Source organism: Bison bison, unplaced genomic scaffold, assembly GCF_000754665.1.
Source record: "Bison bison bison isolate TAMUID 2011002044 unplaced genomic scaffold, Bison_UMD1.0 scf7180017864349, whole genome shotgun sequence".
Lineage (NCBI taxonomy): Eukaryota > Metazoa > Chordata > Mammalia > Artiodactyla > Bovidae > Bison > Bison bison.
The window spans coordinates 2,759,354-2,786,482 of record NW_011494921.1 but is presented as its reverse complement, the minus strand read 5'-3'; positions in this window follow the sequence as shown (position 1 = coordinate 2,786,482).

The following is a 27,129-nucleotide window of genomic DNA, read 5'->3' as shown; positions in this document are numbered from 1 at the left end:
GAGAAGCAACACAGGGCTAATAATCATTGAACAAGAATAAAATGTAGCAAGTAATTCCTATTGTGTGGACATTTTGTGTAACCCTGTTGCCCATGCACTCAAGTGGGAAGTCATCTTCTGGGGTTATCTTTTGGAGGACTGCCACAATTTGTCTCACACATCACACTTCCCTCAAAATAAAATCGGAGGATTCGTCCTTTTGGACAATACAGCTCTCATCGATTGCAAATCCTCTGACCACTTTGAATTAATAAGAGATTTATAAAGAAAGGGGAAAAATAATTGGCTTCCAACATTCCATGACACGTCATAAAACAATAGGTGGCTCAGCACAACGTCCTCCCTCTATGTAGTCACAGTCTTACCCTTTTCATGTCTGCCATCTTTTACAAAACGTGCTTTATTCTTCTTGTCATGGCTCTAGTGCCCCCGTCTAAGGCCATGAGAGTAGATTTTGAAGAAACACTGGTTACTCTCCTTGTAGGGATTCCTGTGTTCTCTGTGGCTATGGTTTTCTCCCTGTAGCCTGTGGCTTTTACAGTGAGTCTACCTCTACACTGCTACATCACTTTTGTTCTTAAAGTATCTCACGTGTGAAAGTGAAAGTGTTAGTCACTCAGCTGTGCCTGACTCTAGTGACCCCATGGACTGTAGCCCGCCAGGCTCCTCTGTCCATGGGATTCTCCAGGAAGGAATACTGGAGTGGGTGGCCACGCCCTTCTCCTGGAGATCATCCCAACCCAGGGATCAAAGCCGGGTCTCCTGCATTGCAGGCAGATTCTCTACCTTTCTTTACCATGGAGTAATCTCCAGTTTCCATGGTGGTCATGAACTTGGAGTTGCCTCCCACTAAGCATCCTCTGCAGGGTGTCTTTGCTTGTCTCTCCTCTGCTCTGAGGCCTGTGACTTTGCTATTAGGTAGGATTATTGTGGCTTCCCAGGGGGCTTAGTGGTAAAGAATCCACTTGCCAATGCAAGAGACTCAAGAGACATGGGTTTAATCCCTGGGTTAGGAAGATCCCCTGGAGGAGGAAATGGCGACCCACTCCAGTATTCTCGCTTGGAAAATCCCATGGACAGAGGAGCCTGGTGGGCTTCAGTCCTTGGGGTCACAAAGAGTCAGACTCGACTGAGCGACTGAGCACACGTGCACTGTGGCTTTGGGCTTTCCATTTGATCTGTAACATCTTTGACTGCTATTGAAAACACCTATTTGAGAAGGTTTCTATTGCAAAGTGTTCCATGGGAAAAAGAAAATCACGTTGATATTTCAGAACTTTCCTGTTTTGCCTCAACTAGCTCAAAACTGGGGGCTACATGAAATTACAATCAAAGTTAAATTCTCTCCAACAATTCACACGGTTTGATGTAAAATCATACCCTAAAAATTCATAAGCTGCCCAAAAGAAATACTCCAGCTCACCCCAGGTCCCACCTATTTCAGGAGTTCGGAGTGTTTTAAACACCATGAGAGTGCCTAGGCAAGCGTAGGCACACACGAAAAGTGCTGCCTGACTGCAAGCAGCAGCGAGACAGTGGCTCCTTATTGGACCGTGACTGGACAGGTTTTCTGGCTCTGCAGCCACAGTGGTGGATGGCACTTCTTTTTAACTGAGTAGAACAGGGCCGTCTATTCTACATTTGGGAAACCCCTCTATGTGTCTTGTGAGGAAGAAACCACCTCCAGCTATAAAGGATGCACGTGCTGGTGGCTTGCCCTCCGTGGATCCGTGCAGCTGGGATACAAGCGAATGTGTTGCTCCAACCAGCTGGATGCGTCCTTACCAGACTTCGAGCCTGCAGCTGACAATATAAATAACTATGAGTGATATCTTAGTTATTTATTGCTGCATCACAGATTTTACCATCATTTAGTGGCTTCAAGCATAAGTTATGAGTTTTGTGGGTGCAGTGGAGCCTTCTGCTGTAGAACCTCCTTCAAGGCTGCAGTCGGGACACTGGTGGGACCACAGCCATCTGAAAGCTCGAACAGGGCGGTTCTTTCTCTAAGCGCCTCACACAGTTGCTGGCAGGATTTGGCTCTTCCTGGGCTGTCGGGCTGTGGACCTCTGTTCCTCAAGCCTGCTTGCTAAGGCTGCTCCCGTTTCCTTGCCACATGGGACTCATAAGGGGCAGCTCTCATGTGGCAAGGAAACAGGAGCAGCCTTAGCAAGCAGGCTTCTCTTCACATGCACTCTTTCTGTTTCCAGAATGAGGAAATAAAAATACAAAGCTTAGTTGTGAGAGATGACAACTAAGATAAAGATGAAACGTTGAACTTATATTAGGAGGCTCACTGGGTTGAAGAACATCCCTCCAGAATCCCGGTTTACTCAGAACCTCAAAATTTGATCTTATTTGACATCAGGATTTTTGCAGATGTAATTAGTTAGGATGAGGTCATGCTGAGCCAAAGTGACTTGGGCATGCATGCACCTAATCAAAAGACTTGTATCCTTGTATGAAGTCCTTGTGGAGACACACCAGGGAGAAGACTGGTGGGCCTGGACCGGGGAGGGAAGCGATGCAGCTACAAACCAAGGGCACCGCGCATTTCCAGGAACCACCAGAAGCCAGAGAGAAGCCCAGAAAGATTCTCCACAGGAGCTTTCAGAGCTTCAGGCTGCAGCCTCCAGAATCTTCTGGAAGAGAACAAATTTCTGCTGTCGTAAGCCACCTGCATGCACACTCAATGACTTCAGTTGTGTCTGACTCCTTGTGACCCGATGGACTCTAGCCCACCATCCTCCTCTGTGCATGGAATTCTCCAGGCAAGAACACTGGAGTAGGTTGCCATGCCCTCCTTCAGGGGATCTTCCCAACCCAGGGGTCTAACCCGAGTTTCTCACGTCTCCTGTATTGGCCGGTGGGTTCTTTAGTGCTGAGCCACTGGGGAGCCCCTGTAAGTCACCCTGCTGCTGCTGCTGCTAAGTCGCTTCAGTCGTGTCCGACTCTGTGCGACCCCATGGACTGCGGCCCACCAGGCTCCCCTGTCCCTGGGATTCTCCAGGCAAGAACACTGGAGTGGGGTGTCATTTCCTTCTCTAATGCATGAAAGGGAAAAGTGAAGTCGCTCAGTCGTGTCTGACTCTAGCGACCCCATGGACTACAGCCTACCAGGCTCCTTGGCCCATGGGATTTTCCAGGCGAGAGTACTGGAGTGGGGTGCCATTGCCTTGTCCAGCTTGTGGTAATTCATAACAGCAGCTCTGGGAAACCAATGCAAGGAAGTTACAGGATTAGTTATGCTCCCTCAGAGTTCATATGTTACAGTTCCAAACTTCAGTACCTCGCACTGTGACTATATTTAGAGACAGGGCCCTTAAAGAGGTGACTAAGGTAAAGCCAAGCCAAATGGATGGGCCCTAATCCAATCTGACTGGTGTCACAGGAAGAAGTGTGGACACAGGCACCACGAAAATGGAGGGACAACCACGCAGACGCAGAGAGAAGGCAGCCTTCTGCCAGCCACAAAGCGAGGTCTGAGGAGAAGCCAAACCTGCAGACAGCTTGATCTTGAACTGTAAACCTCCAGAACAGTGAGAACATGACTCTCTGTTGTTCAAGACACTCAGTCTCTGGTGTTTTGTCATAGCATCTGCAGCAAACTAGTACCAGGGGCGCAGGGCAGGAGAAGGATGGGAAACAAGCCTGCACCTTTATCCTTACTATACTTCTGCTCGTCTGCTTTAGGGACAGAGACGTGACTGAAGGATTCTCTGAAAAGAGAAGGAAGAGGTTGAAACATGAGGGGTGTTGATTGCGTGTTGATTGGCAGCCCCCTGTTGGCCAGGGAGAGGACAACACTGAGTCGGAAGAATCTTCTGCATCCTTCAGAGTGTTTACTTTTCATTTTTTTGGCCGTGCTGCGTGGCATGTGAGATCTTAGTTCCCTGACCAGGTGTCAAACCCATGCCCTCTGCAGTGGAAGCATGGAATCTTAACCATGGGGGATCACCAGGGAAGCCCCCCTTAGGGTGTTTATATAGCCATCCTTGGTCATTGCTTTTAAAGAAAAAGAGAAGCAGGGATGTAATCAGTGGGTATAAACAAGGAATTAGTGATTTCCAGCAACTACAGACTTGGGAATCTGTGTGTCCAAGATTCCCTGTAGTTCTAATACAGAAAACTAGCATTTTGTATAAGACAGACATTCAAGAAAAACAGTCTGGGAATGAGCAGTGCTGGCCCTTCCCTTGCAATGTAACTTTCATGTGCTTGAGACTCACGCAGATTTAAGAAAGATTTAGGAAAGACTAAAGCCCCTGGAATTTCTATGACATTATTTACAACCCAGACAGTCACTGAAGCATAGAGATTTGGGAAGAAAAATTATTTTACAGAGTAGAAATACCAGAGTGCTGAAGGGGTTTTTGGTAGGAAAATCCAGTCCATAATGGGAAGATACTACTGTTAAAGAATAGTCAGATTCCCTATATACTATATATTTTTTTAAAAAGTAAATGGGCCAGCAAGGCAATAGAAATGAAAACAAAAATAACAAATGGGACCTAATCAAACTTACAAGCTTGCACGACAAAGGAAACCATAAAAGGAAATGAAAAGTCAGTCTATGGAGTGGGAGAAGGTGTTTGCAGACAGTGCGATCAACAAGGGCTTAATTTCCAAAAGATGCGAAAAGCTCGTAATTCAACAACAACACAAAACAAAAAAAACCCAATCAAAAAATAGGCCCAAAACCTAAATAGACATTTCTCCAAAGAAGATATACAGATGGACAGAAAGCACATGAAAAGATGCTCAGCACTGCTAATTATTAGAAAAATGCAAACCAAAGCTACAATGAGGTGTCTCCTCACACTGGTCTGAAAGGCCATCATTAAGTCCACACAGAGAGACGGGGTATATGTACACTTACAGCTGATTCAGGTCATCGTACAGCAGAAACCAACAGACCATGATAAAGCAATTATCCTACAATTAAAAAAAATGTCTACAAATAACAAATGCTGGGCAACTGTGAAGAAAAGGGAACCCTCCTACTCGGTTGGTGGAAAAATAAATTGGTGCAGCTGCCACAGAAAACAATATGGAGGCTTCTCAGAACTAAAAATAGAATTAACAAAGATCCAGCCATCCCACTCCTGGGCACACATCTGGACAAAACTCTAATTCAAAAAGATACACGCACCCACATGTTCATAGCATCTCTATTTACAATAGCCAAGACATGGAACAACTGAATATCCACCGAGAGATGAATGGATAAAGGAAATGTGGTACCTATGCACAACAGACTACTACTCAGCAGTAGAAAGAATGAAATAATGCCATCTGCAGCGACGTGGATACAGCTAGACATTGCCATACTATCTGAAGCAAGTCAGAAAGAGAAAGACAAACAGCAAGTGATACCACTTGCATGTGGCATCTAAAATATGATACAAATGAGTTCATCCATGAAACAGAAGCAGACTCACAGACACGGAAAGACACTTGTGGTTCCTCCAGGGGAAGGGATGTAGGGACGAGACGGACCGGGCCTTTGGGGTGAACAGATGCACGCTGTTATGTGTAGAATGGGTAAACACAAGGTCCTACTGTAGAGCAGAGGGACCTATATTCAATATCCTGGGATAAACCATAACAGAGAAGAAAATTTTAAAAAGAACGTATATAGTGGAGGTGATGGAATTCCAGTGGACCTATTTCAAATCCTCAAAGATGATGCTGTGAAAGTGCTGCATTCAATATGCCAGCAAATTTGGAAAACTCAGCAGTGGCCACAGGACTGGAAAAGGGCAGTTTTCATTCCAATCCCAAAGAAAGGCAATGCCAAAGAATGCTCAAACTACCGCACAATTGCACTCATCTCACACGCTAGCAAAGTAATGCTCAAAATTCTCCAAGCCAGGCTTCAGCAATATGTGAACTGTGAACTTCCAGATGTTCGAGCTTGTTTTAGAAAAGGCAGAGGAATCAGAGACCAAATTGCCAACATCCGCTGGATCATCGAAAAAGCAAGAGAGTTCCAGAAAAACATTTATTTCTGCTTTATTGACTATGCCAAAGCCTTTGACTGTGTGGATCACAATAAACTGTGGAAAATTCTGAAAGAGATGGGAATACCAGACCACCTGACCTGCCTCTTGAGAAATTTGTATGCAGGTCAGGAAGTAACAGTTAGAACTGGACATGGAACAACAGACTGGTTCCAAATAGGAAAAGGAGTATGTCAAGGCTGTATATTGTCACCCTGTTTATTTAACTTATATGCAGAGCACATCATGAAAAACGCTGGGCTGGAAGAAACACAAGCTGGAATCAAGGTTGCCAGGAGAAATATCAATAACCTCAGATATGCAGATGACACCACCCTTATGGCAGAAAGTGAAGAGGAACTAAAAAGCCTCTTGATGAAGGTGAAAGAGGAGAGTGAAAAAGTTGGCTTAAAGCTCAACATTCAGAAAACGAAGATCATGGCTTCTGGTCCCACCACGTCATGGGAAATAGATGGGGAAACAGTGGAAGCAGTGGCTGACTTTATATTTTGGGGCTCCAAAATCACTGCAGATGGTGACTGCAGCCATGAAATTAAAAGACGCTTACTCCTTGGAAGAAAAGTTATGACCAACCTAGACAGCATATTGAAAAGCAGAGACATTACTTTGCCAACAAAGGTTCGTCTAGTCAAGGCTATGGTTTTTCCAGTGGTCATGTATGGATGTGAGAACTGGACTGTGAAGAAAGCTGAGTGCCGAAGATTTGATGCTTTTGAACTGTGGTCCTGGAGAAGGCTCTTGAGAGTCCCTTGGACTGCAAGGAGATCCAACCAGTCCATTCTGAAGGAGATCAGCCCTGGGATTTCTTTGGAAGGAATGATGCTAAAGCTGAAACTCCAGTACTTTGGCCACCTCATGCGAAGAAGAGTTGACTGATTGGAAAAGACCCTGATCCCGGGAGGGATTGGGGGCAGGAGGAGAAGGGGACGACAGAGGATGAGATGGCTGGATGGCATCACCGACTCGATGGACTTGAGTCTGAGTGAACTCCAGGAGTTGGTGATGGACAGGGAGGCCTGGCGTGCTGCGATTCATGGGGTCGCAAAGAGTCGGACATGACTGAGTGACTAAACTGAACTGAACTGATATGTATAACTGAGTAATTTCTCTGTACAGCAGAAATTAAGCTAACATTGTAAATCAACTATACTTCAATAAAAAATGCATTAAAAATAAAGAACATGGGAGAGCAGAGGCTGACCAGTAGAAATACCTATAAACTAAATTTATATATAACATTCCAAGACCAAAAAAAAAAAAACTACTCCTAAGAGTGAAATGTGTGTAGGAACACTTGACAAATATAAAAGTTAAAGTGATTATCAGTCCCAATGTCAATTTCAGTTATCATTCTTAAGACTGGCATTAAAAGCCATTAAAGAATAAAATAAATGGGTCAGAATGTTTGTGTCGAATGAAGTAAAGTTACTATATGACTTGTTTAGTTTGGATAAAAGGGAATGCCTATTCCTGGCACTGCATGACATATTCATACCTTAATATATAATTGAGTTTTATTTGTTACACAAGAAGACACGAACTGTAGTTGAAAATGGCATTTCTCAAATTCTTCTGGATGAGAGACTCATGTTAGAGTGCCTTCTGGCAGTACTGAGTATATTAAGGACAAGAAAATTTCAATTTAGGAAGAACCACCCAAACTTCTTTGATTCTTTGAGAAGAAAGGTATTTCTAAAGGGAAAACAGTTAAATATCTTTTTTTCAGTATAGATAAACTTGTTACCTCTAATTATTTGGGCTTTAAAACTCCTTTAGCAGAGCAAATTTTCCATTATTGCATTTCTCCCGGGTAATGGCCATCTTATATAAGGGGATAAAGTCAAAGTAAAGGTAATTTATTGTCCACTAAAATTTTCATCTTCTGTCAGCATCCAAAATATGAGATCATATATATGAGCCCAAATACAAATTATAGAGATTAATTTTATTAAAATGCAGCAACAAGCAGAATTTTTCCCCAATATGATAAATCTTTCAGACACATTAGAGACCTTGAATTTAAACCTGTGATGTTATCTTGCCCTCTTAAAAATGGCTATAAAAGCTATAGTTAATAGAGTTGTTCATAGACACTTCCATAGCCTGATTCATTTTTCCTTAGCTCTCAGGAGCACGAAATAAAAAGTTAAAAGAAACCCATGATTGGAGATTATTTATGTTATAATTATACATATGCTTGTGTAAGTATGCTAACAAAATTATATACACACAGACATATATATATATATATGAGAAAGCCTTCTAAGTAAAATCTTGTAAGGCAGGACCTCAGTTTTAAGCAATTAAGATGGTGATAAAAAATCATGGCTTGCTGGAGTTTTGCAATCACCAGAATCTTAGGCATCCTTCAGAGCTTATAAGAGAATTTCTGTCACCTCAGGAGCTAGCCAGTCCAGCTGCCTCCTGTCTATATGGGCCTCTGAGATATGATCTCGCAAGTATCTTTTCATGTCATGATAACCAAAGTGTGGAAGTCATCAGGGGATGCTCAAAGGCACGCAGGCGCCCTGAAAAGGAAGCCCTCTGTGCTAAGATCTGGTCCTGTTGGGATTTTGGGAGCAGGCTTATGGTGGTGACTTGAGTTTGCTTTTTAATCATAGTTAATGTTAAGAATAAATCCTCTGTGACTACAAAGCGTGACCTCTTCTGCCCCATTGCCTCTTCAAACAGGAGAGTGCTCAAGATTCTACATGTGAGCTGAGAAGGAGGGTTAGAGAAAGACTGTCCTGTGCCCATACAGGTTTTAATTTCATGTATGGTCAGTAGCAACAGTTTTCACTACCTTTATTTATGTCCTTTTGTTATAGTACAAGCTCACTGAAAAATACAATTTCACAACATTCTGTCCATGAATTTTACATGATTGTGTTATTTTTTGAACTTCACTTATCAAATGATGGCGAGTTCCTTCTGCATTCCTACAGAAATTCTGTTACAGTTGATAGAAAATTTTTATCTGAGATCCTTCTGACATTATCAGACATATTTGTCTAAATCAGTGATTCATAGTAGTACATGGAGTTTTTGTACATAGGGGTATGGAATTACTCCGAAGCTTTCAGAAGCCACTTCCGGAAAAAAGACCCAAAAACCTATCTTCTTAAAATCGTCAGTCTACATGTAATGTCTTGTGTAACAAACAGAAGCTCTTTCCCTTCCCCAAATTATAAGAGTGACTCTTAAAAATTGGAATTTATGCCAAATAGTAGCTGATATTATCTACAGTTTCATTACAGTGTGCTCCTGGTTTCACATAGAAGTACTTTATAGACACTTCTTTTTGGAAACATGATCATTATATTTGTTTTTCTTAAAAAGTGCACAGGCAATGGGAGACCATGCATGAAGTTTATTAGGCTTAGCTAATTTTCTGTCAGTTCTAGGAATCGAAATTAGCCATGTGCAGTTCATAGCTGGCACTGGCAAAGGACAAAAGGTCACCTAGAGAAAATCTAGAAGCAACTTTGTTCCTTAAAAACTAAAGTAGTGTGAGATATAAAATATCACAGTACTGCTGAGAAAAAAAACCCAGCAAAATTCTCAGAATCAATCAGCCATAGATAATTGTGTTATTAAGAAACCATTTGACTGTGTATAGATGAAAAGCCATATTTTGTTCAACCTAAAAAAACTTCACAGTATATCTAAAACATCTAAATTACTTTTAGTAAAGTATATAAAATGTATGATTTTGAGTAGTATGCTGGATTAATTGCCTAACAAAGTGAGTGAGTCCCCATGAGCATGCTATGCAAATCATTTTGGAAAAGGTCTTTTTTTTTTTGGAACAGTGATTTTTTTGGAATATGTGATTTATGGAATAATGCGGCACATAATGTACTATTACATTCCAAGCCTATGAATATTAAACCTAACAAAGCCTTATTTTCAGAGACTAAGCATAAGTTAAGCGAATCTGAGCTATTTGTGATTTATTCAGTGTTCGCTTACTTCACAAATGTTCACTGATGATCTCCTAAGTGCCTAGCACCCAAAAGGATACAATCACCTCTCTTACTCATTCTGGTCTTTGCAGCCATAGAGCGTTTTATCCACAGAGATTGAGCACACAGACGTAGAGGAGCTATGCAATAAATAATGGCTACTCTCCCTGATGAGATGTTATGGAACATGTATCGGGTATAAGATACTGATGCAGGTCTTGAGAATACAATGGTGAGTAAAATGGGCAGGGTTCCTACTCTCATGGGAAGCATCATGGAGACCATAAATAAGAAACAAACAGGATCCTTTCAGATAGCAATAATTTCCCGAAGAAAGCAAGCCCCATAGAAAGACAAGTGTGGGCAACGTTTGATAGAAGGATCAAGGAAGACCACTTCACTTTGGAGCTGAAAACTGGGCAGTCAGAAGAGTTAGCCAAGCAGAAATTGACAGAAAGGATTTTTTAAGCCAAAGTTGCTGGTGCAGAAGTCCCATGCTCCCAGACCATTTTTAATATTAATATTTGCCATAAATGTGGAGTCTTAAAATCTCAGGTGTTTCTTATTGTTCATCAAGAGCAGAGGTTCCAAGAGAAGAGATGGTCACTGGGTTAGCACCAACGCAGTGTCTGGATGCTGTTTTGTCTGTTCTATTATTTTAAGCCAACAGTTAGAAGTTGGGAGATTTCGAATTAAGATCTAGATTTCTTTCATTAGACTTTTCGTTGGAAACCAGAAGGTGTGGAGCCTTGGGACCTGAATTCCAGCTCAGGAGACATCGCTGTAGCTGGTGACAGCTGCCTCCTGTAGATGAGGTGTGAGGTTTTGCATCCAATTTGCTAATCTCTTGACAATTTCTTCTTTTGTCCCAGAGATGAAGCCAAAGTTCAGCTTCCATTTCTCATCATGCTTCTGATATTGGTTTTTCTCCATAACTGTGATTCCGTCAAAAGTTGGGAAAGAAAATCTAGGTTGAAAGGGTTATGTGTTTCAAGAAAAATCGTAGAAAAATATGGAAAACAGTCTGTCATTTGAATACAATCCAGTCTTTCCTCTCATTTGTATTTTCTTCCTGGCCTTATTAGGTATAAGAGTTTGGATGCTTAAACTAGGATTTTAAACTCAAAATCATAGTCCAAAATTCCATTTTGGAAAAATAAAATGAATAACTGCAGTTTTAGGCTGCTTCTCGGGGGACAGTTTTGGATATCTGAAGCAATTGAATTAGAATTTTATTTTCAACACTTACTAAACTTATAATGGGCCATATAATGTCTTTCATTCTCAGGGTTCTCATCTATAAACCTGTTGATTTGGATATATAATAATTAACTTTGCCACATTATTCTAAGAATTAAAAGAATCAATCAATATCATCACACAGACACTCAATAAATGCAAAATTCTCATTATTACATGGTCAATTTGTGGTTTGGCACCGAAGCACTCAGAAGAATGATTCAATTCACCTTAGTTATATTCTGAAGTTCTAAGTGAAAGTGTTAGTCGCACAGTTGTGTTTGACTCTTTGTGACCCCACAGGCTATAGCCTGCCAGGCTCCTCTGTCCATGGAATTCTCCAGGCAAGAATAGCAGAGTGGGTAGCCATTCCCTTCTCCAAGGGATCTTCTTTATCCAAGGATTAACCCAGGTCTCCTGCATTGCAGGCAGATCCTTTACCATCTGAGCTACCAGGGATGTTCTCACAAGGTGGCTAGAAAGGGAAGAGACTGGGGAAGTAGAAAAAAGGAGAGGAGGGCTTCTCAGGTGGCTCAGGGGTAAAAAATCTGCTTGCCGATACAGGAGTCACGGGCTTGATCCCTGGCCCAGGAAGATCGCACAAGCTGCAGAGCAGCTAAGCCCGTGTGCCGCAGCTACTGAGCTGCTTCTCTAACGCCTGGGAGCCTCAACTACTGAGCCCACAAGCTGCGGCTACCGGAGCCCAGGCGCCTAGAACCCGCGCTTCCTGACAAGAGAAGCCCCAGCAATGAGAAGCCCATGAGCCACAACCGAGGAGGAGCCCCTGCTCACCAAAACGAGACCAAAGCCTGCACTGCAAGAAAGACCCCGCACAGCCTAAAGCAATAAAACTCTTTTAAAGAAGAAGAGGAAGAAAGGAGGGAGAAACAGTAAAATTATTCAGTGTTCAATGAGTGCCAGCTACCTGCCAGGTTTTTGACTCATACTACCTTCTGAAGCAAAAATCATACTCAAAATTTAAATTTCTCTGGTCAATGGTCCACTTTTTTTTGTATACCTGTGGTTTCTTTTAAACTAAGGAAGCCGTCCATCCAGTGATTTGACAAATAGTTAATGATACATTATTTAATTTTTCTATGGTTTGATATTTTTCAACCCAAATACATCAGAAACTTACTTCTTAGTGTGATGTGAGGTGAGGTTTCTAATTTCTGGCTTGGTATTTATCAGATAAAGGATCTTAATTTACAATTCGAAATCATTTTCTTTTCATCCTTAGAATCTTCACTTTCCCCATGGCCAAGAAGAGAGATAAAAGATAGCAAAGCAAGCGTGAAATACGGTATTGTTGTTTCCCTAATTAACATGGAATGAGTATCTATGTCGGGAATGGCTTTTCTGAATATCTTCTAGTTAATAAATTGACTTTTGCTTGTTTGTAGAAAAAAATTAGATAGATTGACTAAAACATACATAAAATGCTCATAATTAGGAGAAATAGAAAAAAAAGAACACGGAAACGCTCAACTTTTACCACAGTCTTTCACCTATGAAAGGTAAATATGAATTTATGGCTTCTAGATTATTTGACAAACAGAGCAAAAATGTTTTTTAGGCAAGTTATGTATGGAATATCAAGAGAGAACTGTGAGGTGGGGCAGGAAGTGATGTTAGCAAAGGATATCAATGTGAGTTGAGCGGAGCTAAGAAAACAGTTCTGTTGCTACTTTCTGGAGAGTCATTTTGGTTGCTTTAGGCAGAATCATCCGTCAGAACCACTGAGGGAGACCGTATAAAAGAGCAAATCCAAGCAGGAGTCCCAGGTGGCTGCAGAGTTGGTGGAGAACCTGCAGAAGAGCAGCGCCCTAACAGCAAACCCTGTTAGTCCCCGGAGATCTTTCTCTGGTTGCTCTTCTTTCTCTCTGTTGGGTGCACCACATGGCGTACAAGATCTCAGTTCCCCAACCAAGGGTCAGTCTCACGCCCCTGCAGTGGAAGCATGGAGTCTTCTCGTCTGGATTGCCAGGGAAGCCCGTAGTTACTCTTACTTCTATCTTTAGGTAGAAAACAAAATCAGAGGTGAGAGCAGAGAAAGACATGGTAAAGCTGCGTGGTCACGGCAGAGCGACCCTTCCCAAGTCACCGACTGGAGGGAGCAGAAGGAGAAAGGGACAAGATTGTGTGGTTAGGGAGCACGGTCTAGCTTTCAAAAAAATGTTTTTGTTTGTTTCTTTGCTTACTTGTTTGTGTGCTCGTTGTCAGGCCAAAGTACTAAGTGTTATGGTCAGAATCAAAGACAAGTAAGTCAAAATGGTCTGAAACTTACATCCCTCTACCAAATATTCATTGAGGTCTGACCATAAGCCATCATCCATTCTACGGGTTTGAAATACCTGCAGGAACAATGCATATATGGTCCCTGCCCTCATAGAAACTCTTATTATTATGTTCTCCTGAAATATTTAAAATGGAAAAAACAGAGAATAATATAAAACACATTTTTGTATCCTCAAGATTTAACACTCTTAACATTTTGCATGTTTGTTTTGAAACTTTTATTTAAAGAAATAAAATCATATAGCTACAGTGAGAGTTGCTTTGGCCTCTCTCTAATTTAATTTCCCTTTTTCTCTTCAGGGAAGTAATTAATTGTCTTAAAGTTGGCGTTCTTCAAATTCTTTTTAAAAAATATATCACCACACACATGTGTGTGTGCTAAGTCACTTCAGTTGTGTCTGACTCTTTGCAACCGTATGGACTGTGGCCCACTAGGCTCCTCTGTCCATACCACATACACCTGTTCATTAGAACTGTGTAGTCTAATTTGGCATTTCGGAAATTTTGAAATGATGTTTTTAGTGTAGAATGACAACATGCTTTTTAGACTTCATATCAGGTTTTTGAGATAATCCACTTGATATTTACTAAATACATACTATGTCCCAGGCATTGTTCTAAGTATTAGAATAAAGGAGAGAATAACCTCCCTCCCCCTAAAATCCATGACCTTATGAAGATTTTATCACAGTAGGGTGAACAGACAATAAACAACAAAATATGAAATACTCCATGTAGGCTGCTGTTTTGGACTAAATTGTATCTCCCCACATCCCCCACACCCCCCCAAAAAAAATCATACATTGAAGCCCAAACCTACAATGTGGCTCAATTTGGAGACAGGGCCTATAGAGAGAGGAAATAAATGTTAACAGCAGACATACAGGAAGGGTCTTAACCTGATTGGACTGGTATTCGTTTTTTTTTTTGGAGATTTTTCTAATTGGTCTTTTTAAAAATTAATTGAATCATTTATCTGACTTTGCTGTTTCTTTGTGGCGTGTGGGATCTTTATCTGTGGCATGAGAACTCCTAGTTGTGGCATGCAGGATCCGGTTCCCTGACTGGGGCTCGAACTCATGGTTTCCATACTGGGAGTGTTGAGTTTAGCCACTGGATGGCCAGGGAAGTCTCAGAACTAGTGTTCTTGTAAGAGAAAGAGACACCTGAAATTTATTTTTCTCTCAGTGCCTGCACAGATGAAAGGCTCTGGGAATACACATGAATAGGCACTATCTACAAGCCATGAAGACAGCGCACACCAGGTCCCAAATCTGCTGGCAAAACCTACTGACATCTAGCGACATCTCAGTCAGAAGCTTCAGCCTCCAGAACTGTAAGAAAATAAGTGTGTGTTGTTTAAGTCCCCTGTTGTTGTTGTTTAGGCCCTAAGTCATGTCCACTCTTTGCAACCCCATGGACTGCAACACATCAGACTTCCTTGTCTTTACCACCTCCCCCAGAGCTTGCTCAAACTCATGTCCATTGAGTCAATGATGCCATCCAACTATCTCATCTTCTGTCATCCCTTTCTCCTCCTGCCCTCAATCCTTTCTAGTATCAGGGACTTTTCCAATAAGTCAGCTCTTCACATCCGGTGGCCAAATTATTGGAGCTTCAGCTTCAGCATCAGTCCTTCCAATGAATTTATTTCTCAGACTGAATAGATTCATTGGAAGTCCATGGTCCGTAGTCCCCATGGACTGCAGCACACTGGGCTTCCTTGTCTTTCACCATTTCCCAGAGCTTCCTCAAACTCATGTCCTTCCTGTCATCCCCTTCTCCTCCTGCCTTCAATCTTTCCCAGAATCAGGGTCTTTTCCGATGAGCCATTTCTTCTCATCAGGTGGCCAAAGTATTGGAGTTGCAGCTTCAGCACCAGTCCCTTCAATGAAAATTCAGGGTTGATTTCCTTTAAGATTGACTGGTTTGATTTCCTTGCAGTCCAAGGGACTCTCAAGAGTCTTCTCCAACATCACTATTCAAAAACATCAATTCTTTGACACTCAGCCGTCTTTATGGTCCAGCTGTCACATCCATACATGACTACTGGGAAAACTATAACTTTAACTATTAGGATCTCTGTCAGCAAATTAACGTCTCTGCTCTTTAATATGCTAGGATTAGTGCCCTTATCAGAAGAGACACTAAAGAGCTCTCTTTCCACTGTATGAGGACAAAGTGAGAAGGTGACCATTTGCAATACAAAGAAAGAGCCCTCTCCAGACACATCTTGCTGGGACCTTGATCTTGGACTTTACTATCCACACCTGTGGGTAAAAAAATAAATTTCTGTTGTTAAGTTACTTAGCCTATGGTATTTTTTTATGGAAGCCTGAGCTGACTAAGACATGGGGTAAGGGAAAATGAGCTGCCTCTATCTGAGAGGCCTCAGCAAGAACTGCATTTCAAAGGAAGAGTAAGATTTCAATCAAGGTAGAGACGGAAGAAATTTTCTGTAAGCAGCTAATGACATAGGTAGATTTGTTTCCCAGGAAACTGCATCTCGAATGGGCATACTTTTCTGTATTCCACAAAGATGTCCCACAACTAACTGTTGGTTTTTTTTATTTGAAGTTTGGAACTCCATATTATTAAAATAGAAATTTTAATACTTATGAGAGAAAGATGTTTTAACTTCATGTTTCGGCTTTTTGTAAAACTTCATAGGCTATTTTTTCCATAGATTTTAAAAAAATGATTATTGTATTATTTTTCTAAATGACAATATGTGAGAAGAAGTTTCTGACTGCCATTTCTTAAATTCCAATTTATGAGAAATCTAGTTCAGTAAACATTTTACCATGTTTTATGTCACTAGCTTTTGTTGTATAAGTTTTCCGAAGGTGATATAGAGTAATTTTTATACAATGAACATTACTTACTGATCTGTTGATGACCATATCTTAAGGAAAGTTTGAAGACCTTATTTCAGCACTTTAATTGATATTCCAATGTAAGGATTCCTTTGATTTTTTTTTTGTTTTTAAAAATTGGGTTGTATGCATAAAAATAAATCTCAAATAATAAAAATGTGAGATTTAAAACCATCATGACTCCTATATTAGCTATCAGTATTCCAGTAAAGGTTAAACCAATGGTCATGAATATGCTGCTCCGATATGTACTAACTTCCAAGAATGTTAACTAATGACATGCTTAGTGGTTCTATGGTTGTATTTAAAAATGAAAATAATTGTGTGGATTAGTTTTTATCGACTCAGGTACTCAAACGGATGACACTGGCACCTTTACGTGAAATCAGCCTCCAGATCAACTTTTCAATTTGCTGAAGTCATAAACCAGCCTTGCTCAAACATTCACGTATTTAAAATTTCATCAGCATTCTCATCATTCCTGACTTAGACTCTTTTAACTCAATATATTTTTAGATACTAGCTTTACTATGTTCATCTCTTCATAAATAAAGTAGCTTCTATTGTTTTAAACCATCATTATAAACCGCAGTTCAGAGACAGTGTTTAAGATCTACTAAAGTAAGGATGTGTATGAAATCTATGAGGGTATATTGGGAATACTTCACTTTGCTAGTGGCTTTGGAATAAGAAATTCTCAGTGTTACATCATTCTGCAATGGCTACTAATGAGTTCCAAAGCTATAAAAGAATAATAAGTTCTAACAATTTTATGTAGAGATGTTTTCTCATTTAGAAGTTTGACTTTTACTATCACAATGTAAATGCATCCTCCATGATAAATCTAGTTGCTCTTGAAGATATTTATTATTTATCTGTATACCCTGCAAATACCTTATCAAAATCAGGAGTAGGATAATGATCATGGCAATAAATCTATTTTAATGTACTACTTTTCCATATTATATAAAACTTTGAGAACTTTAAGGGCTTCCCTTGTGGCTCAGCTGGTAAAGAATCTGCCTGCAATGGGGAAGACCTGGGTTGGGAAGATCCCCTGGAGAAGGGAATTGCTACCCACTCTGGTATTCTGGCCTGGAGAATTCTGTGGACTGTATAGTCCATGGGATTGCAAAGAGTTAGACACTACTAAGTGACTTTCACTTTGAGAAATTTAAAGACTGAAGATTCAAGAAAATAATTGTTTAAGACAGAGGGAGAAAAAAGTAGCAAATAGGTTAAACAAATCGTATGTGCAATTCTGAATTTACACATTTTTGAAAACTCTGAATTTATTTTTGTTTACTTGGAGTAAAGTAGATAGATAAAATATTGAGCTGTATATATGCAAGCACATCAAATGAGTAGACAACAATGCAATTGTTCATTTTCAATATTTTTTCTTGTATCCTTATCAGAGCCTTTTCCTTATTCTCTTTCAATAGAACATTAGGGATGTAATTAGTGTTAATGGCTCTTTATCAGCAGCACAAATTCACTTTTATGCCTTTCTGTTTATGTTGCATTTTGCTGGTTCCAGAAAGGTACTTTGGCTCTTACAAAAGACCTGTCAAAAGCCAAGAGGACAAAGGAAGATATGTAGATTTCTGGCAGGAGATTAGGGCTCCGTTTGTTAATAGAACATTTGTACCTGGCTGGGCTGGCTGTCCTTGGAGTGGACACAGCTGGTGAACCTTCGGTCTTCTGAACATATGTTCCCTTTCTCCAGAGAGCTAAAAGACCTCATACCTCTTATTGCTCTGAAAATGAAGACGCAAGGTATCAGAAGACAGAACAAAGAGGCTTCCATAATTCTTCCACTGTCTTTAGTCACACTTTAAGCATGCTAGATGGCCCTGGGTATAGTATATGCTGTTTTATTTCACCAGCCCACATGGAACTGAAAGAAATATGTCTGTATAGAACTAACTTTACTGTTAGAATTTTAGTCACTTCACTCAGTAATTGCAACCTGTAATTATAATCCTTTCAGTTAAGCAAAAGCAAATATTAATCTTAGTTTTGAAATTAATAATGATTGTTCAGTTAATGTAATTATCATTGCAGGAAAGTAAAAGGATATATCTTAGCCGTGCCCAGTTAGAGATAATGCATTTAATTAATACAGATGTTTAAACAATTATGTTTTTAACACACATTAAAAGTTGGGTTCCATTGTCAGACTTTAATTCCGAATCATTTTGGCACCATCAGAGGTGCATTCCATCCCAAGTTAAAATGATTTATTTCTTTTTTTCCTTTTTTTAGTGTAACTGTGGAGAATTTAACAGTAATGTTTCCCATAAATATTTTTGTAAATTTTCTTATTCTGATGTGAAATTCTAACATTTCTAATTATTCCAAGGGTAATTCAAAACATATTTAAAATATAACATTTTCTCCAAATTTATATCCATCTCATTTTCACTGGAAAGAGACAGTCTATTAGTCTAAGAAAAATTGTAGGTGTTTGCTCCTGTGTATTTCAAGGCCAAGGAAGAAAGGACTAACATACGATCTTGCAAACTGTAGAACATGAGCAAATGTAACTGTCTTCAACCGTATTTCTAAGATGTCAGTTGATTCATAAAAATAATCCGGCTTGTGAACAAAAATGTTGACTGACTCTCCGACAGATCAGTTGTCATGTGAGAAAAATCATTGAGAGGATGCCTAGTTATGCTTGGAGTTTTTTTCTTAGGATTTTAGAGAGGAAAGTCTTCAAGTACTGGGAGAAATAAACCAATTTAATGTGGCAAATTTTTTTACATTAAACGATTAATGAAAATATCCAAAGAACACTCAGAGAAACTGCGTTTTCCCTATGGTTTTTTTCTATTCTAGTTTTGTTCTTAAAGACACCGTTTGCCAATAGTATAAAAGAAAGAATCGGGTATACCACGGGAAGACTAATCTGGAGCAACACGGGGAAGTGTTTCTTTCATATTAAATAGAAATATCAACTTCAAAACATATTACTTGATAATCATCTAGTAGAGCTCCAAGTTAAAATGGTGTTTAATTTTCCCAACTCAGCTTTTTGCGATTGACTGCTAAGATAAGAGAACTGGCAAAGCAAGGGAAGCCATTACTGACATTTCCACTGTTAACAGGGCCTTGGAGCTCCGTTCCATTTTCTCCTGGTGGCTGGCCTTCAGTTTAACCCAACTGAAGGAACACCCACGGTCGCTGCTGGCATCATCATCACCAGACTTATTTCCCTTCAGAAACATACTTTCTCTGGGGAGCGGAAATCTGAAATGTGTCTTTATTCTAGATGGGTACACTTACTGCTCCCCACACTTCAGCAGCTTTTCTTTCCACTCTTAGTTGAAGAGTAAAACTTCCAGAGAATACATTTTTATGAAGCAGGCAGAGGAAATAGCACTGGGATATTGCATCCCAAGAATTTGGTGGTGATGGGAATTGGAAAATCTGAGTGTCTCCTGGTGTTTAATTACATTCTCTTCTGTTCAGAGTGAAAGAGGTTTAGGAAGTGGGAACTGAAAACCTTATCATAGTCTAGAAGAGTTACACTTGATAAAATCCTAATGACAGACGTTAAAACTTGGTCTAGGAGCTATGCCCACTAACTGGATGTCTGGCCAAATCTCTGCAAGGGGATTTTCATCCAACACTAAAAAGCCCGGAGGCTGGGACCAAAGGCAAACACATCCTTTGTCCTTTGACAGATGTGAACCTTGACAAAAGGCATCCGTCTGACGATGAGAAAACAAAACAGTCACAACAACAAAATAACAAGAAAGAGACCTATCAAAGATACAGCAGGTGTAGGGAGAAACAGGAATCATCATCCTAAAAGCTGAGAAAATGACACTAAGAACCAGAAATAATAATAAAAGGAAATTGCAATGACATTTTGGACTCATTATAAGATGCAAAACAATGTACAACGTCTATGATGTAGCTTTAAAAGGCATACATAAAAATATGGATATAAAACAAGATAAAATGAAATGAGAGGTGATTAAGTAAAGGAAGCATGGTGGAAACATTCGAATGCAATGAAAGAATTAAAATCACATTAGACATTACAATTCATTGAAAAATAAAATCAGTGATAAAGTCAAAATCTCATATTTTTTCAGAATGTAAAAAAAAAAATGACCAAGAGATTAAAAAGAAGGGGACGGAAGGAAAAAAGAAAGTGACAGACAAATTGTCAACAACATGTTATGGAAGAACGGTAATTTTTGATACGTGAAAAATATAAGCAATCTGAACATCAGTAAAATCTTAAACGAACAAGCAAACAAGAATCTGAGTAAGTCAACCAAAAAATCATCCCATTCTATCCATAGGATAATTGAAGAGTCCTAGTCCAAGACACCGTTGGCAGAAATTTTGATTTAAATGGATAAAGACAGTACTGAGAGAACACGGGGAAAAACTAGCTTGCCTTTATATTTTTCCTCTGCATTTACTAAGCACCAGAAAATTTTGATATAACATCCATAATGTTTTTAAAGTGAAAAGTTATAACTAAAGAATTTTGAAGAAATTGTTTTTCATTTGTGAGGCCAACAAAAAAATATTACCTTATAAACAAAATTTTCAAAGTATACTAATCACTTACCTATCTTGGAAACATAAGGCTACATTTCAGATGAGAGAAAAATTAGAATTGAAAAAGTAGAAGTAGTGATAGATACGGTAGAGGCAAATTTGCATTTATTTTCCCCTTCTAGAAAAGATACCAAGAACAACTTATCTGAAATATATAAAAGATTTAGGCATAAAGAAGCACATTACAGTGCAATTATAGCATAACTGTAAAAAATTCCTAAATATTCAACAATAGAATGCCATGCAAGAAGTTAAGCTTGGGATGAATTTTAATGATACAGGTTAATTTTATGATGAAATTTTTAGTGAAGAGTAGAGTGTAAAATAATAAACCCATGAATTAACAATGTAAAGAAAAACACACATGGAGCTTTTATCTGTAAGATTTTTGCATCTTTAAAAATGAGATCTGAAGGAAATGTTAGTTTTAACTTTTTAGAACTAGTAAGTAGTGTTATAAAAGTGTTTCTGTTTTTCTTTTACTTCATTTTATGTATTTTTTCAGAACTAACAAAAAAAATGGTCATAGGGAATAGACTGTAAGAAAGCTTCACCACATCTATCACTTTTCAGTACAGAGTACATGGTTCCTTTTTCCCCTGCTATTTCCAAATCGGGAAAGGAATATGTCAAGGCTGTATATTGTCACCCTGCTTATTTAACTTATATGCAGAATACATCATGTGAAATGCTGGACTGGATGAAGCACAAGCTGGAATCAAGATTGCCGGGAGAAATATCAATAATCTCAGGTACTCAGATGACACCACCCTTGTGGCAGAAAGTGAAGAAGAACTAAAGAGCCTCTTAGTGAAAGTGAAAGTGGAGAGTGAAAAAGTTGGCTTAAAGCTCCACATTCAGAAAACGAAGATCATGGCATCCGGTCCCATCACTTCATGGGAAATAGCTGGGGAAACAGTGGAAACAGTGGCTGACTTTATTTTCTTGGACTCAAAAATCACTGTAGATGGTGACTGCAGTCATGAAATTAAAAGACGCTTGCTCCTTGGAAGAAAAGCTATGACCAACCTAGACAGCATATTGAAAAGCAGAGACATTACTTTGCCAACAAAGGTCCATCTAGTCAAAGCTATGGTTTTTCCAGTAGTCATATATGGATATAAGAGTTGGATTATAAATAAAACTGAGCACTGAAGAATTGATGCTTTTGAACTATGGTGTTGGAGAAGACTCTTGAGAGTCCCTTGGACTGCAAGGAGATCTAACCAGTCCATTCTAAAGGAGATCAGTCCTGAGTGTTCATTGGAAGGACTGATGCTGAAGCTGAAACTCCAATACTTTGGCCACCTGACGCAAAGAACTGCCTCATTTGAAAAGACCCTAATGCTGGGAAAGATTAAAGGCAGGAGGAGAAGGGGATGACAGAGGATGAGATGGCTGGATGGCATCACTGACTTGATGGACATGAGTTTGAGTGAACTCCGGGAGTTGGTGATGGACAGGGAGGCCTGGCGTGCTGCGGTTCATGGGGTCGCAAAGAGCCGGACAAGACTGAGTGACTGAATTGAACTGATTTTGAATTTTCTGTGAGTTTTTCCACATTTCCTACAGAAAAAAGAACACTGTCCCAAATGAAAGAAGATCATCTACCAAGCTTCAGAAATAAGAGTTTTTCAAACATTCTAGCACCAACCCTGTATGAGTTAAATGAAACTTAACCTCTCTATCAATTTCCTCATCCATAAAATATAAAAAGGTGAACATTTCTGCTTCCTAGAATTCTTATGAATATGACTTAATAAAATCCTCTGAAGCAATACATCTCTATAAGAAAGATTTTTCTTTAACGAGTATCTTTTGGTGGAGGGAGCTGCCTTTTGCTGGGTTGGGTTGGTTTGGTTTGTGACTGTGGCCCAGCAATTGTCCTTGTGGTTATGATTGGAGTTAAACTGTTAATGAGGCTCACCTTTATAGGAAGTGTTGGCTACTTCCCTTGGCAGTCAGAGTAAAGCAAGTGTCAGTCTGTGATTTTGGCAACATTAAAGGGAACAACAGAGGCAGAAATTTTGCCTTAGAGGAAGAGTTTTCGATCTGTTCAGTCAGTCATTAGTACAGGAATTAAGTACAGAAAAATTGAAAGGAGGGAGTGGGTGACAGCGTGCTCTGACTCATCCAAGGAGCCAGTGGTCAGATACGGAGCTGAGACAGGTGCCAGTCCGTCTGTGCCCCTGACCCTGCTCCTCTTCTTCCTCAGTGCACAGCCAAAGCACGTTTACCGGGTTTCCACGCAGCTAGTCTTGCACTTGGGACTGAGCTCTAGCCTGTGACATATAAGAGCCGTGATCTGCACTTCAGAGTGATGCACTGGCATGTGGCCGCCACCCACAAGTGATCCTTCCTCTCCTCATTTTTCACTGGCTTGTGTACAGGCTTCCATGAAGATTAGCCTGGGTTCGGGTCATTGTAGGGACAAGAGATTGCCCCTCAAGCCGAGTTTCTCACGAAAACAAAATAAACTTGTAGTGTGTCTACCCACTGAATTTTTTAGTTTATATGTTACAGTGGTTAGCACTGTTCTTACCAGGGCTTCCTTGGTAGCTCAGTGGTAAAGAATTTGGCTGCAATGCAGGAGACACAGGAGAAGTGGCTCTGATCCCTGGGTCAGCAAGATCCCCTGGAGGGCACGGCAACCCAGTGCAGTGTTCCTGCCTGGAGAATCCCATGGACAGAGGAGCCTGGCGGGCTACAGGCCATGGGACTGCAATGTTGCTTACAACTGAAGCGACTGAACACTGTCCTAAATGACAGAGGTTTTCTCATCTTAGGAAGCAGCAAGTTGAAGATACAGACATCAAGGCTCTCTACTCAAGAGGAGAAGGGAGGAGGGCAAAATAATGGGAAGGCTCACAAAAACCTTTAGATTTTGAATCATAGCAGCAGTGTGCAATGCATAGCAGGCATGGAACAAAGATTTGTTGATTTTAGTTGCCTGGTATTGATCTTAATCTCACACAACATTAGCAGTCAGGACAGAATCAACCTTAACTGGAAATCAAAGGGAGTGTTAAGTAATAGCTAATGCCTATTAGCATACAAACACATTCTATGGCCGCTATCATTTGAATGCAAAACACTTCCCTTGGTGCCATATTTTCCCAGTAGCCGCCACTCAATTTCTCTGCTCTCCTCTAAGACAAACCTCAGCAAAGAGGAAGCTGTCTACTTATGCTCCCATCATGCTTCAAGGAGTCCATTCCTAATGTGCTATCCGTTCTAACGTGGTATCTGCTTCCACCATTCCAATCCAACCATTCCTGCCCACAGGACCAGTGGCTTTCATCAGGACAAATCTAATGGAAACTTTTCAGTGCTCATCAACCTAAAACTTCCATCAGCTTCCCATAGAATTGGTGGCTTCCTCTCTGCTTGAAGCTATCCATTGCTTTTCATTGAGCTCGAATCACACTTAAGAATTTTAGCATGGCCTCATCATCTCTGGGTGAGCTGGCCATCGCCTGTCTGATATAATACCTAAACAGTCTAATGTAGTGGTTTAATGTATGGGAACTCATACATCCAAATCCTTGTTGAAATCTTACTTGCAATCTCTGCAAGCTACTTTCTGCCTGCCTCAGTTTCCTTCATTTGTAAAATAGAGAGCATCATAATACCCACATTATCGATTTGTTGTATGGATCAAAGAAGATAATGCCTAAGAAGAGATCAGAGCCACCCCTGACTCTCACTAAAACCTCTATTATTATTATTGTAGTACTTTTCATGCTTTCACACTTTTAAAATATCTTCCTGCCACACTGGATTTCTCTCTTTCCTCGAGTCCAGCTGCATCTGTTTCTGCTCCCCCGACTTTGATATTTTCCATATGTTTCCTCCCACCTGGAATATTTATCCCACCAATCTCCCTGACTGGTTTCTTTGCATTCTTCCCCTTGGAGTGGCTTATTTATTTTACTATCTTATCTAAAATATCTTTTCATTTTTAACTTTTAGTGATGCACCATTCTTTTCCTTCATGGCACACACAACAATTTGGAATTATTTTGAAACACGTACTCATGCCCATATGTTCAGTACTTTTTCTGTCTTACCCAATTATATAGACATTTCTGTGCAACTTTGTTCACCTGGTAATGTCCTGGTACATATTTGGTTGTCAATAAACATGTATTGAGTGACAGAGAAATTAATAAATGTAAGTGCTTCTTATGCTGGGCTCCAACTTTTCCAGTAGGGAGAAGGCCTGCCTAAAAGGAGTTGAGGAGAAGCAGGTGGAAAGTGTTGTAGGCAGAAGAGACGGACAGGACAGTGCTTCCTGCAAAAGCATTACAAAATGGGAAACATCCCACATGATTTTTCATGTGGATGAGAAATGAAGTATTTTTTGCCGTATCATTGAACGAAGGATGTCATAGCCACTGCAGCCACTGCAGACGGTGAGCTGGTGAGCCTTGAGGGAACTCAGGGAAGGAAGAACACCCACCGTCTAGCAGCCGTCAAACTGCAGCCACTCCCCAGGGTGAGCCCTGAGAAAGCTCAGGATGTGGAAAACCAGGAACTTAGCCCCAGATGGGGGAGGGACATTTCAAAGTAATGATTTCAGTGAGCCCAGACTCTTACATCTTCCCATCCGTAGAAAAGCGCTAAATTCCTTAACTTGAGATATCCAGTTTACAAAAAAAGTTTAATGTTCAGACTACCTGCCCTTTGTTGTAAACTTTTATATAACCTGGCTCCTCCTCATGCCTCCTCAGAATAGTTCTCTCGGGGTTACTTGAGATGCTGCCTCCTAGGCTAGATTTAAGTTCTAAAAATGTCCCCTAAATAAAACATAAGTTTTAGATTGCATGTGTTTTTTCAGTTGACATAGATATGATTATTTTTGTAGTAATCAAGAAATCATTCATGTTCAGATAATGCTCGCTGCATTTTTATGTAGGATGAAGTGCATGTGTATAAGATTAAATGCATCTTTGTTAGATCTAGAAATGCTCTATATTTCAAGTGATAAGCTCATGGAAGCAAGTCTTAAATGGTGCCTAAGGCAAAGTATCGAGTAAAGTAGATGCTTGATAAATATGGATTAATTAATAAATTTGTTAATAGTTCTCTTGAAGTGGTTGGGCAGCTGAAATTGCCTATTCAATTCTAAATGATTTACATCGAATTCCATATTTTGATGAAAGCAATCCTGCCAAGTGAAATTGGCTGCAAGCTCTGGCTAAGCTCAGCTTATTTTAATATTTTTGGCTTTTCCCCAAAATATTTAGTTTTCTTTTCACCTTCAGTGATTTAGTGTTCAACTGTGGTTCGCAGAGGCTAAAAGTATCAACCTTAATACATATACAGCATTGCTGTCAGTGTCTTGAGTACAATTTTCTCATTCCAAGGGTATGGCAGAGAATTTTCAAGCATAAATTATATACTCACTCCTACTTTCATTTCAACTTTTTTTTTTACTGAGCATATTATTATATATACCAGACATTACTTTTAGAGGTGACTTTAGTGGGGTCATGGTGAGAGAGGGATAAGAAATGTGCCTCTGTAAGACACAAGAGCCTTGTTCTCTTTGTCGGCATTTTGTAAGATACAGATGCCTCCAGATTTCCTTTGTGAATTTCTGAGTCTATGACACTAAGAAAGAGAAAAGTCTAGAATGTTTCTGGCAGATACAATGAAAAAATTAAGTAGTAGCATTATTACCACCATTAATTAAAACAGTGCTAGGAAATCCTCTCCCAAAGGGTATGTATGCATCCATCTTCAAGAGTAAAATGGGAGTTGTATGTTGAAGAGTCTCACTTTTATAAGACAAGTTTCTTGAAGTGAAGGATAAAATTTCAACCGTGTAAAAACCAACAGAACCCTTGGTTCACTTCCCATTAGCTGTCTAATTTACACATGTGCTGTGCTGTGCTTAGTCGCTCCGTCGTGTCTGACTTTTTGTGACCCCATGGACTATAGACCACCAGGCTCCTCTGTCCATGGGGATTCTCCAGGCAAGAATACTGGAGTGGTTGCCATGCCCTCCTCAGCAGATCTTCCCAACCCAGGGATCAAACCCAGGTCTGCTGCATTGCAGGAGGATTCTTTACTGAGTCGCCACAGGAGCCACATTCACAAATAGTAGTGCGTATATGTCAGTATTACTCTCAATGT